At 39.6% G+C, this 14,491-nt stretch overlaps 1 protein-coding gene across 1 annotated transcript in view; it reads right to left on the reverse strand.

The window, feature by feature from the left end:
• Positions 1–14,491, reverse strand: part of LOC118017833 (catenin alpha-3-like) — a 1,833,615-nt gene that overhangs the window by 1,741,269 nt on the left and 77,855 nt on the right. The gene's annotated exons all lie outside the window — the stretch shown is intronic.

The following is a 14,491-nucleotide window of genomic DNA, read 5'->3' on the forward strand; positions in this document are numbered from 1 at the left end:
AAGCCATATGACTTGGGCCTTTACTACCTTGTTTTTCTTCCCTTTTCACTGGTTTTATTTCCTTTCTAAAAGTAAAAACATGATCTCTTTTCTCAGCTATTCATCTGAAATACAGAATATATGTTTCAAGAAAGGCTCCATCACTATTGCCAAGTGGTTTCTCTCAAATGCATTTCTAGGACTGAAATGTTTTGTTTTGGTTTGGCTTGGTTTTGGTTTTGGTTTTGGCTTTTTCCAATCATTCCACCTACCACTTTGATTCCCTCTAACAGAAGCAAATCCAAATTGACAAATAGGATACTCCCATGATGACCCTTCTGCATAGCCTGGAGCCAATACATACAATAAAGGTTGTCCTTCAGTCTCCATAACACCATAGGGTTCTATCAAATGAGTACTCACAAAGCAGTTCATTTGTTACCCCTTTCATGATGGGTACTATCCTACACAAAAATCAAGTCAAGATTACTGACATTGCTTTGTTCTTTCATATCAGAGACAAAAGTAGAGGACACTGTTGTGAACTAAAATAAGATCTAAGGGAACTTTCACAGCCTTTAAAAACATGTGCTTTCACAGAAATCCATTCACAGTGGATTTTCAAAGCTACATTGAGCACCAGAAATTGGAGGCAAAGAAAATAAAAAATAAGAATAAAAATTATTCACATCATAAATAATCCTGCTAGAAAAATGTTTTTCAACAAAGAGATAAAAGACAAACCTAATTCAGCCAAAGTATCTTCTAAATCTGTGATCATGTCTTTAATACACATTAAGTCAAGAAAGTTGTTGAGAAAATGGTGTTGGGAAAATTGGATAGCCACATGCAGAAGATTGAAACTGGACCATTTCCTTACACCACACACAAAAATAGACTCCAAATGGTTGAAAGACCTCAATGTGAGACAGGAGTCCATCAAAATCCTAAAGGAGAACACAGGCAGCAACCTCTTTGACCTCAGCCGAAGCAACTTCTTCCTAGAAACATCGCCAAACGCAAGGAAAGCAAGGGCAAAAATGAACTATTGGGACTTCATCAAGATAAAAAGCTTTTGCAAAGCAAAGGAAACAGTCAACAAAACCAAAAGACAACCAACAGAATGGGAGAAGATATTTGCAAATGACATATCAGATAAAGGGCTAGTATCCAAAATCTATAAATAACTCATCAAACTCAACACCCAAAGAACAAAGAATCCAATCAAGAAATGGGCAGAAGACATGAACAGACATTTTTTCCAAAGAAGACATCCAAATGGCCAACAGACACATGAAAAAGTGCTCAATATCGCTCAGCATCAGGGAAATCCAAATCAAAACCTCAATGAGATACCACCTCACACCAGTCAGAATGGCTAAAATTAACAAGTCAGGAAACGACAGATGTTGGCGGGGATGCGGAGAAAGGGGAACCCTCCTACACTGTTGGTGGGAATGCAAGCTGGTGCAGCCACTCTGGAAAACAGTATGGAGGTTCCTCAAAAAGTTGAAAATAGAGCTACCATATGACCCAGCAATTGCACTACTGGGTATTTACCCCAAAGATACAAAAGTAGGGATCTGAAGGGGTACATGCACCCTAATGTTTATAGCAGCAATGTCCACAATAGCCAAACTGTGGAAAGAGCCAAGATGTCCATCGACAGATGAATGGATAAAGAAGATGTGGTATATATATACAATCGAATATTATGCAGCCATCAAAAGGAATGAGATCTTGCCATTTGCAACAACGTGGATGGAACTGGAGGGTATTATGTTGAGTGAAATAAGTCAAACAGAGAAAGACATGTATCATATGATCTCACTGATATGAGGAATTCTTAATCGCAGGAATCAAACTGAGTGTTGTTGGAGTGGGGGGTGGGGTGGGAGGGATGGGGTGACTGGGTGATAGACACTGGGGAGGGTATGTGCTCTGGTAAGCACTGTGAATTGTGCAAGACTGTTGAATCTCAGATCTGTACCTCTGAAACAAATAATGCAATATATGTTAAGAAAAAAAAAAAGAAGAAGAAGAAGAGGGTAGCGGGAGGGGAAGAGTGAAGCAGGGGAAATCGGAGGGGTAGACGAACCATGAGAGACGGTGGACTCTGAAAAACAAACGGGGTTCTAGAGGGGAGGGGGGTGGGAGGATGGGTTAGCCTGGTGGTGGGTATTAAGGAGGGCACATTCTGCATGGAACACTGGGTGTTGTGCACAAACAATGAATCATGGAACACTTCATCTAAAACTAATGATGTAATGTATGGGGATTAACATAAGAATAAAAAAAAATAAAAAAAAAAAAGAAAGTTGTTGAGAAGTTCAGTTTTTTCATAGAAAAATTATAAAATAATATACCAATAAGTCCTTGAAGAACCTTGGCTATATATAATTATTCTTCAAATAAATGCTCTTTCTTATAAAAATCTTTTGGATCTTTTGGATCTGTCCTGTTCAGTAATCCTGATTGATTGGAGATCAGGGCAGTAATAGGCAGAAAACGGCAGAATTTTGCAAATGAAGTTAAAGCAAGGTCAAAGTCTGACAAATTGTTACCAAATTCTTATAGCAATACCACAATGTGAATCCAAAATAAAAATCCTACTAGGTTGTGGGTATTATAACCCAAGGTATGATCCATAAAATCTAAAGAGTTAGGGAGTACTTCTCAAATTCAAGAATAACTCCTACAACATCCTTCATTTCAACAATGTACTGGACTTGGATGAATAGAAATGATGAGATACTCACTATACCATTAGATTCTGGGATTACTTTTTTTTTTTTTTTTTTAATTTGAGAGAGAGAGAGCACACGAGCCAGGGAAAGAGCACAAGGAGGGGAGAGAACACAAGGGAGAGGAAAGGGCAGAGGTGGAGGGAGAGGCAGAGGGGGAGGCAGAAGGGAACAGGACAAGCAGACTTCCACAAAGCAGGGAGTCCGGCATGGGGCTCCATTCCAAGAACCTAGGATCATGATCTGAGCCGAAGGCAGACGCTTAACTGACTGAGCCACCCAGGCACCCCTGGGATTACTTTTATAAAGTTCTTTCTTTTTTTTTTTTTTAAGATTTTATTTATTTATTTATTGGAGAGCGAGCGAGAGAGAAACAGCATGAGAGAGGAGAGGGTCAGAGGGAGAAGCAGGCTCCCCGCCGAGCCGGGAACCCGATGTGGGACTCGATCCCAGGACCCTGGGATCATGACCTGAGCCGAAGGCAGTCGCTTAACCAACTGAGCCACCCAGGCGTCCTATAAAGTTCTTTCTTATGTTGAATTGAAACCTGCCACTTTTTGACTTCTCTCCAATTGAGACTATTTTATAAAGTGGAAAAGGTACAGGTTTGAAGACAAAAAGACTAGATTAAAATCCCAGTTTTCAGAATCAAAAGGAGGAAAACAAATCACTTGCAGCAGTAATAGATGTCTCCAGAGAGAGTCCTTAGGGTGGAGCACATGCACCCATGTGGATCCTTCCCTTCTTCCCACACTATTATCCACAATACCTGAATTTCCTTTATTCCACTTTATTCCCTGCTTGCAACTGAACTTACATCAATTTTAAATTCATTTAGTTTAACAAGCATTTCATTTTTAAATGTAGCTAACTCTGAGGTCATACAGTGAACATATTCAATCACGCATTAATATGAACTAGCTCATTACTCTCCATCTGACACCCATATATATCATTCTCAAAGCACAAACCACATTGTATTCTAGTCATATCCTGGCAGCAGAAGAATGGGGGTTTTTTTGTTTTTGTTTTTTGGTTGTTTAAGATTTTGTTTATTTATTTGAAAGACAGAGAGACAGTGAGAGAGGGAACACAAGCAGGGAGAGAGGGAGAGGGAGAAGCAGGCTTCCCACCAAGCAGGGAGCCCAACATGGGGCTCAATCCCAGGACCCTGGGATCATGACCTGAGCCGAAGGCAGCCGCTTAACCAACTGAGCCACCCGGGCGCCCCAGCAGAAGAATGTTTGATCAGAGAGATGCACACAGAGGTCAATGGAAAATTTCAGCCATTTCCAAAATTAGCCATTCCCTCACAAAGAGTAAAGAGAAAACTTTTCCACCTACTTCTCCCTACTGTAACACATGATCCCCTGTCTCCAAATTCTGAAGCTCAGGCTCCTCTTAGTAAAGCTATAATCCTTCTACGTAAGTTGACATGTTCTTATGGGATGGCTTAGAAACCTAATCATCTGTAATACAGTTCCTACAGAAAAGTCTCTAATATGAAATACTTAGTTTTAAAAAAAACTTTTTAACAGTTCGTAAGGTGACAGTTTATTCTCCTTTAAGATTATTAAATTCCATGTCAGAGTCATCAGACTTAGCTAATTAATATCTTTATACTCACTTTTCAACTAAATTGTTCAATTCTTTTTTACAAGGATTACTGCAAACCCAAATCTCCCCATCATATATTTGGGCAATTAATATTTCTTTGCCCCTAAATGCAGAATTTTATTTTTTCTTCCTAACATTTCATCCTGCAGAATCTAGACTTTTGTTCCCACCGGTCAAAAATTAATATTAGAGAATCCAACATGTTAACACCTCCTCCCAGTTTTCTATTTACCCATTAATCGTTCAGTATGAATTCTATAGTCTCCAGTTAAATCACCGAACAATGAGAGCCAGGCATGAAAACTGATTTTGATACCACTAGAAATCTCTTTTCAGATACATGATGATCAAGTAATAAACACTGTAGATAAATGAATGTTTCAACCAGTTATTAATCACTTTTTGTGAAATAATCTACTTTCTCGTCTAGTCAAAAAAACATGGGAGGATTTTTTTTTTAATGTTTCAATGAAATAAAGACACCCTTTCCTTCCTATATAAGAATTCAATTTTTTTAAAAAAAATCTAGGGGCACCTGGGTGGCTCATTCGTTAAGCGTCTGCCTTCGGCTCAGGACATGTTCCCAGGTCCTGGGATCGAGCCCCGCATTGGGCTCCCTGCTTGGCGGGAAGCCTGCTTCTCCCTCTCCCACTCCCCCTCCTTGTGTTCCTCCTCTCGCTGTATCTCTCTCTGTCAAATAAATAAAATCTTTAAAAAAAATAAAAAATAAAAATAAAAATAAATCTAGTTTGACATAACTGACTCCTGGAGAATCCATGCCAAATGCTAGCAATTACTGCCATTTATTTACATTTTAATTCTTCAGTTTCCCTACAGTTTGGTGCCTAGATGTCCAGTCTAATTTTAGAGGCCACCTTTTTTCCTCTTTTGAAAATAAAGGTATTTGCCCTTCTTCTGATTCCCGACAGGTCTGTTATTTCTTAGTGACTCCCAGGTTCTGTGATCACATTTGCAGATCATTTTAGAATTAAGGGACATACTTTTTCAAAAGATACATAATTCAACCAATTTAAAGAGACTAAGATAGCTCCTTTATTTTCATCATCTAGGGTCTCAATTCTTTTTTAATTAATTAAAAATTTTATTAAGTAATACAAGGTTCAACTACATATATGGTTAAAAACAAGTCTCTCTCCCATCCCTATCCTCCGGCCCTAACTTCTCTCCCACAGGCAACTGCTATGGTCATTTTCTCATAGTTTCAGAGATATCATAGATAATACCAGCATAGAAGGGTTTAATACAAATTCTGTATTTTAATACAAATTCTAACAGACCTGCCTCTTCCACTTAATTCAATTCCCCAGTACCGGTGTTTGTTCCAGCTTGCCCACATGACATCACACTATCACAGCTTGTATTACCTGTCAGCTGCTAATCTCACATCATCTGACTCATGCACAGGACATATTCCTTCCTTAGGCTTTCTATTTCTCTTTCTCTCAGTCTATAACTTTGGAAGTCCCTTTTTCTTTCCTTCAGCATCCCTTCCAATCCTACAAAATGAGAATTGCTTTAGCCTTCCCAACATTATTTTTCCTAGTTCCAGCCATTCTCTTTTACTTGCCTTAAGTAATATGTCCCTTTTCCCATCTTTGATCTATATTCTTTTCAAATTTGTGCTCCCTACACAGAAACACTAGGATTTGGGGCCATTGATGTTATTGTTAAATGATTGTTTATGAAGCACTACCCCAGATTCTGGTGAAAGAAAAAGTAGTGAAGCCAAGGCCCAGCTGGCTCTCTTGTTTCTTCATTTTTAATTCATCAAATTTCTCTTTGGTCGTATACAGTCCCTTAAAATCATACTTACCATTAATCTAAAATTTCTGAAATTTGCTTCTCTTAACAACGAGGACACGTGTGTAACTGTGTCTAACAATGTTTTATTTACAACTGTCACCTCTACAATAAAACACTTTCTCCCAAACCAGTAGTGTCCATACACTTAGACAAGAGCTGCCCCACCCCGGACCCTCATGTTTTGGAAGAGTCCAAGGGACCAAGATAATGTGCCCTCCCAGAACCCACACCTACCCTTCCTGACATGCTCAGGGTATCCAGTACCCCACCTCTCTGCTCAAGCAGCCCAAACCTATTTCCAGGGTCTATGCCAGCCTGTTCCTAGCATCCATCCTACCAAAAATAAATGACTCAACATGCCCATCCCTATACCTGAGAGGTGGCCAGGAGGCAGCTTCCCCCCCAAAATTATGAGTTTGATGGAATTGGTATGTGCAGGCTGGACTGTCCACTTGTACATGCTTGAGGCCTCTCAAGCGAAACAGAGCCAGAAGAGAAGGGGGCAGACCACATATCAAGGGCAGGAGTGAGCTCCCCATCCACCACCTCATTCTAACAAGAAACTTCAAGGAATCCAAGAATTCTAACTCCAAATCTTGTCTTCCAGGTCATTTTGAAGGAGTATTTCTCAAGGTAGAAAGACAGGAAGGTAGAACCTACCATAGCAGCTTGTTAGCTTGATTTGTAACTTTTACATATATAAGTGTGGTATGCAGGCCTCCCTTTATAGTTTCACTTTGCTCACTACAAATGTTAAAAACAGGCCTGCCCAAAATTTCTAGCATTCCATATCACCAAGTTCTTATTAATCAGATTTGCTTCCTTCATTGTTTTTTGTTTGTTTGTTTTCAAGATTTTATTTATTTATTTGACAGAAAGAGACACAGCAAGAGAAGGAACACAAGCGGGGGGGTGGGGGGGGAGGTGTGAGAGGGAGAAGCAGGCTTCCCGCTGAGCAGGAAGCCAGAAGCTTGCTGCGGGGCTCAATCCCAAAACTCTGGGATCATGACCCGAGCCGAAGGCAGACGCTTAATGACTGAGCCACCCGGGCGCCCCTGCTTCTTTCATTGTTTCCTCAATCTTCTAAAATGCATTTAACCCTGAGGTAGGGTGAAAAAAAAAATCATCAGTTATTCCACTTTTAAGAGAGGGCTTCTTGAAATTTTCAAAATGTATCATCTCACTATGTTACTGTAACAGTTTTTTTTAATATGTAGCAGGAAAATTCTTCACATAATAAGCTTCTGCAACAATACCACTTCTCTTTTCCTCTTTTTCTCCCTCATCCAAATGTTCTATTACTATTTTCTTAAGTTTATGGGTTTCCATGCAAGAGTATATATTCACCATATGTATATTTTTCTACTTTTATTAAAATTATTTATGGGGCGCCCAGGTGGCTCAGATGGTTAACTGTCTGCCTTCGGCTCAGGTCATGGTCCCAGGGTTCTGGGATCGAGCCCCACATCAGGCTCCTGGCTCAGGAGGGAGCCTGCTTCTCCCTCTCCTGCTGTCTCTCCCCTTTCTCATGCCCCTTTCTCTGTGTCTCAAATGAATAAAATCTTTAAAAAAAATTAAAATAAAATAAATAAAATAATTTGTGAACATTCAACATTACATTCATGAAAAAATAAATAAAATCTTAAATATTAAAAAAACACAACAGGGACGCCTGGGTGGCTCAGTTGGTTAAGCGGCTGCCTTCGGCTCAGGTCATGATCCCGGAGTCCCTGGATTGAGTCCCACATCGGGCTCCCTGCTTGACAGGGAGTCTGCTTCTCCCTCTGACCCTCCCCCCTCTCATGTGCACTCTCTCTCATTCTCTCTCTCTCAAATAAATAAATAAAAAATCTTTAAAAAAAAAAACACAACAGAAACATTCAGTTCAGGATTTATTGCTATCTATGATATTGTATTTAATTTGTATCTTTTTAGGTACCTATATTTATCATTATTTATTAATTATTGACCTTTTCCCATGTGCTTTTCTCTGGATAATTACAATGCATAGTTATCTATTAACATGGTTTTTCTATGCCCTAATTATTGTCATACACACACACACACACACACACCACTTTGATGGTTTTATCTGCAAATGGGTTTCTTTTCCTCAAGTTTAAAGTGCTTTGATTATGTCAACAAGTCTCCTACCAAAAATATCTTTAGACTTCATGAGATCTCATTTAGTGAAACTCTATTTAGTGAAATACAAAGAAGAAATTTTTTACAAGGTGCCAACCGCAACCATCATCACAAATATTAATCTTATCTAATACTCTAAACTTCCAAAATATCAGAAAAAAATAGTGAGCAACTAGTAAAAGGTTTCCTACTCCTGAAATAATGTCAAAAAAGAGAGCATTTATTTTGTCATTAGAAATTTATCTTGAGGGGTGCCTAGTTGGCTCAGTCAGTTAAGCATCTGCCTTCGGTTCAGGTCATGATCTCCCTCTCCCTCTGCCCCTCCCCCTGCTCATGCTCTCTCTCTTGCTCTCTCTCAAATAAATAAATAAAATCTTTAAAAAAAATTTATCTTGAGTGGAGAGCAAAACTCTGTAAGCTTCATTTTCCCTAATCAGCATGCCCCCCTTTCAAAGGTTAGCAAAATGTAATTAGGAATAATGTGAAGGATTGGAACCAAATGTAAGTGACAAAAAAGAATACACACACACACAAGTTTAAATAAAGAAAAGGAAAGGGGGACACGGGATTTGCTGCACAATATTATCACAGTTGATTTTATATAACTATCTTGGTTAGAGTGAAATAAAATGGAAAGAGGACAACTATAATAAAAAATTTCCACTACAATCTCTATACACACCTGTTTTCCAAGCCCACCTCCCTCCCCACCCCTATCCTACCCCCATGGTTCCAATGTCATCATTTCTGGCTTATCTGGCCCACCAAGAAAGAAGTACACACATGTTACTCACTTGGTAAACAAAAGGATCTCAGGTTTGTCAGAGAGTCAATAAAATCAAGCAATTGCCTAACATATATGATGGAGAAATAGTTGGGTTTCTTTCTTTTCAGATGTTCTTCCTACACTTTACAAATACTTTCCACACATTTATTTGGAGATCAATAGTAAGTATAAGCTCTTCTACCTAGCCTTTTCATCAGCTATAACAGCAATGGTGTGAGATCAGAGGCACCCCTAGACCATAGGGCATCATTCATTCATTCAACTTATATTTACTGAGTTTCTACTTTACACCAGTCAGAGGGTAGAGGGAGACCATAAACAATAAATATAATAAAAAGAAAATTGTTAGCACCATTAGAAAATGACATATACTATGAAAAGAAAAAGAAAAAGTATAACAGAGTAAGCAGGATTCAGTGGAAGAGACATTGAGAGCAGACTGAACTATTAAATAAGATCAAGATTAGCTTTACTGAGGACATTTGAGCAGATCTGATATGGTGAGGAAATTAGCCAAGCAGATAGCCAGAAGCAGAGCACTCCAGGCAGAGATAACAGCAAAAACTTGAGGCAGGAGAGTGTTGGCATATTAGCAGAACAGCAAGGAGGCCAATGTAAGTGGGGTAGAATGAGTTACAAAGAGGGGCGCCTGGGTGGCTCAGTCGGTTAAGCGTCTGCCTCCAGCTCAGGTCGTGATCCCAGGGTCCTGAGATCGAGCCCCTCATCGGGCTTCCTGCTCTGTGGGAAGCCTGCTTCTCCTTCTCCCACTCCCCCTACTTGTGTTCCCTCTCCGCTGTGTCTCTCTCTGTCAAATAAATAAATAAAATCTTAAAAAAAAAAAAAAAAGAGTTACAAAGAGCATAGTAAAAGAGAGATCGGAAAGGTAATGGGGTTGAAGGTGAGTGGCTATAGATCATGTCGAACCACATGGAAAATACACCAGGGGTTTGAGCACTAGAGAAACATGATCTGGTTTATATTTTGGAAAGATCACTCTAACCAATAAAATGAAGTATGAGGGGCAAGAGCAGATGCAGGGACACCGTTGGGAGGCTCCTGTAGTAACTTAGACCTGGATGGTGCCAGTAGAGGTAGACAAAAGTCATCAGATTGTAGATATATTTTGTCAGTTGAGCCCACAGGAATTCCCAACAGACTGGACATAGGAAAAAGAGAATTCAAGATAGCTTTAAGTTTTCCAGTCTGCAGCAACTCGGAGACTGGATGGAGTTACCATTTAACTGCGGTGGGCACAGCTGCAGGAAGAACAGGAAAATGAAGAGTCCAGTTTGAGACATGATAAATTTGATGTTTACATGTTACATGTTACACATTCAAGTGAAGATGTTAAGTAGGCAGTTAAAAATACTAGAGCAGGGCGCCTGGGTGGCTCAGTCATGATCCTGGAGTCCCGGGATCGAGTCCCGCATCGGGCTCCCTGCTCGGCAGGGAGTCTGCTTCTTCCTCTGACCCTCCCCCCTCTCATGCTCTCTGTCTCTCATTCTCTCTGTCTCAAATAAATAAATAAAATCTTTAAAAAAAAAAAATACTAGAGCAAAATTTGGGAGAGAAATCCGGGATGAAAATATAAATTTTAGAGTTGTCAACACAAAGGTGGATAGAATGCAACCATCAAGGGAACAAGCTGACTAGGAAGAGGCAGGTCAGAGTCAAAGGACTGTTGGGAATGCAGGGAAATATACGTGGGTGGTACTCAGAAGAGGAATACAGAATTAAGATTTGCCTTTGAAAAACATATAGAAAATAAATAGAAAAATATCCTCTTCCGAGCAAATGAATTAGAAAAAGGTACCACCCTCTCAGTAGACACGGCCCTGGAGGTGTTAGCAGGAAGGCCCACAGCTTGCCCAGCAGAAGGAGGGCTAGGTTTCAGCCTCACTTAGCCTCTCAGCAGGCCAAATGCAGAAGCCAGTGTGAGACATCCTGCTGCCCTCCCCTGTCTGCTAGGAGATGTTTGGGTTTTTTTTAATTAGGCTCCATGTCCAGTGTGCAGCCCAATGCGGGGCTCAAACTCACAACCCTGAGATCAAGATGTGACGTCAAGAGTCGGATGCTCAACCAAGGGAGCCACCCATGTGCTCCTGCTACAAGATTTCTTAAATTCTCCTGCATGTCCTCACTATTGGATCTCAGTAATTAAGAGCACTGGCTTTGAAGCTAGACTGCCTAGGTGAGAATCTAGGTTCTGTTCCCTGCTCATTGGTGACTTTAGACAAGTTACTGAATCTCCCTAAATATCAGTTTCCTCGTCTGTAAAATGAGAATAATAAGAGTACCCCTCAAAGGGATCTTGAAGATTAAAGAAAATTCGTATAAAAGCCGTTACTTAGCCAATATCTCTGACACCTAGCAAGGGCTCAACAAATATTAGTTGATATTATTTTATCCCCTTTTCAGTAGGATAGCAAAGTCTACCTGTCTACATTTGGGATAAACATATTTCTTTTATTTACAAAGCTTTAATTATTCATGAATACTTTTACTCTTTGTTCCCATAATAAAAGAGTTTAAAATAAAGCTTCCCTCTGGTGCCTCATTTTATTGGATCTCTTACCTTCAAATTCTAAGGCATATTTCTTACATGTGCATTAATTAGAAAAGCAACATGCCTAAATACCCTAGAAAAAAATCCTAATGTACAACAACCTTATAAAGGATCATGGGCCCTTTGAAATCAATTCCAGAGTGGTGCATAAAAGGTATGCTCCAGGGTTAGGTCTACAATTCTTAAATGTACTACATTCAGGATGCTCAAGAGTCTGCACTTTTCATTTCCTTAGCTTCTGAGAACTCTGGGTTTCAACAGAACAAAACAATTTATATTTTGTAATAAAAAGTAAGTATCTTTAGCATGTTGTAATTCAAACTTTAAGCATCTGAAGTTCTCTTTAATAAACCTCTGGATAGTAATCTTATTGATGCTCTTTGAAAAATGATCAAATTGAGTGCTTGCCCCCCAAAATTGTGAGTTTTGTGGATTCTTTATGAGAACACTTAAGCAAAATTAAATTAAATGGAACCAAGTGCTTACTCTAGCCATAGTAACCAAAATAAAATTTCCCTGCACATACAACGTAGATGAGGGCTGCAAAAATGGGGGCTTTTTTCCTGTACTCAGAGAACTGCAAAAATGGTTTTAAAAAGCCAAAAGACTGGGCGCCTGGGTGGCTCAGTTGGTTAAGCGACTGCCTTCGGCTCAGGTCATGATCCTGAAGTCCCGGGATCGAGTCCCACATCGGGCTCCCTGCTCAGCGGGGGGTCTGCTTCTCCCTCTGACCCTCTTCCCTCTCGTGCTCTCTGTCTCTCATTCTCTCTCTCAAATAAATAAATAAAATCTTTAAAAAAAATTATTAAAAAAAAAAGCCAAAAGACTGCCTTAACTAATATAAAAAAAAACAAAGGAAAATAACATTCTACTTATATGTAGGTCGTATTCTATGTCCTTCTTACCATGAATGGCTGGTCAAGTTTAATCTCCCTCCAAAATAAAAAAAAAGCAAAAAGTTATAATTCAATTTCTGATTTAACTGAAAAGTAACACTGTATATAAATTTTACATGAAGACCTCATTACCCCTCTCCTGATAACACACGTTTCATGTTATTTTATAAAATGCCAGTTCACACTAAAAGCTCACCCTATATTTCACAATGGCACACTTTACAAAATTGCAGCTAAGGAGAAAGGACAGAAATGCCCCATGGTTATTCTATATAGCAAATCCTTTCAACTTAAGGACTTTTTGTACCATATAAAAATTATAACAGAACTGAAACACTATGAGCTCCCATCTCATACAAGCGCAGCATGAAGGTTACCTATATATTATCTAAAAAGCCAAAGAACTAAATTAGTCCAACTGAAACCTAAGACGATAATCTAATATGTGAGACCTCGGAGGAGATTTCATTGAATCACTCCAAACAAGAATAACCTTCAGCTATAAGGCATCAAGTTTGAGCAAACAGGGCAGAAGTAACATGCCCTTCATATACACCTTGAAAGTGAGAGTGGCTTTTGTTGCTGTAGGTCCAGTGGGTCTGTGGGTCAGTTCTACTCCATATTATAAGACAGCTCAAATATATATGAATTCTTCTAAGGTATGTTATTTTTGAAAGGCAGAGAACAAAAAGAGAATGGTGAAAAAAGTAAAATTCTTGTCAACCACAATTTGAAGCTAAAAAAATCCCCATTTCTTCTTTTTTTTTTTTTTTAAAGATTTTATTTATTTATTTATTTGAGAGAGAGAGAGAGAAACAGCATGAGAGGGGATAGGGTCAGAGGGAGAAGCAGGCTCCCCACCAAGCCGGAAGCCCGATGTGGGACTCGATCCCAGGACTCCGGGATCATGACCTGAGCCGAAGGCAGTCGCTTAACCAACTGAGCCACCCAGGCGCCCCCCCATTTCTTCTTTATTCTCTTATTAGCCAGAAATAATAAAAGCCTGCTTATCAGAATAAAGAAAATGAGACCAAAGTCTTTGAAAACACTATATTCATTTTTCTATGTATCTATTAATACACTAGGGAAAACCAACAGTATATAACTGTTTTAAAAACTTCAGCTCCTGGGGCACCTGGGTGGCTCAGTCATTAGGCATCTGCCTTCGGCTCAGGTCATGACCCCAGTGTCCTGGGATTGAGCCCCGCGTCGGGCTCCCTGCTCAACAGGAAGCCTGCTTCTCTCTCTCCCTCTCCCACTCCCCTTGCTTGTGTTCCCTCTTTCACTGTGTATCTCTGTCAAAAAAATAAAATCTTTTAAAAAAAACACTTCAGCTCCTTCCCTGTCTCCTTTTTTCCAAATTCCTTTAACAGAGTTTTAAAAGTCTGTGCCAGAATCTTTCAACTTAACCATCCAAGTTCACTAATTTATCACTACTTTTAAATTTTTTCTCCAGGAACTCTGCCTATATATCTATTAACCCTATTCAACTATTTCTCCCATATGCTCAGTATTCTCTCTGTAAGACATAAAAGACTTTCTCCTCTGGCTTCAAAACACCACCTTCTACCCTCCTGGCATTCTTTCCCAATATCTGTTGCTGGCTCCGGCTTATGTACTACCTCGTGTTAAGGAAGAGTCTTACCTTAAGGTTCAACCCTTACATCCTATTCATTGCTCACATTACATTGTTTTCTCTGAGTAATCTCATTCTAGAGTTTCAGTTCAACTTAAAACCTCAGATTCTACAGTCCAGATCTCTCACCTGAGCTTCAGAGCTCCCAAATCCATTGATCACTGGGCCATCTCACAGGCATCTCAATATTGAACTCATGACATTTCCCCAAAATCTGTTGCCACCATCTTCAGTTCTCATCTAGATTAATGCCTTCACCATACAGCTGGGCACCCAACCAGCACCATGAACATCATC

This window comes from Mirounga leonina, unplaced genomic scaffold, assembly GCF_011800145.1.
Source record: "Mirounga leonina isolate KUSES-001 unplaced genomic scaffold, KU_Mleo_1.0 Mir_106, whole genome shotgun sequence".
NCBI lineage: Eukaryota > Metazoa > Chordata > Mammalia > Carnivora > Phocidae > Mirounga > Mirounga leonina.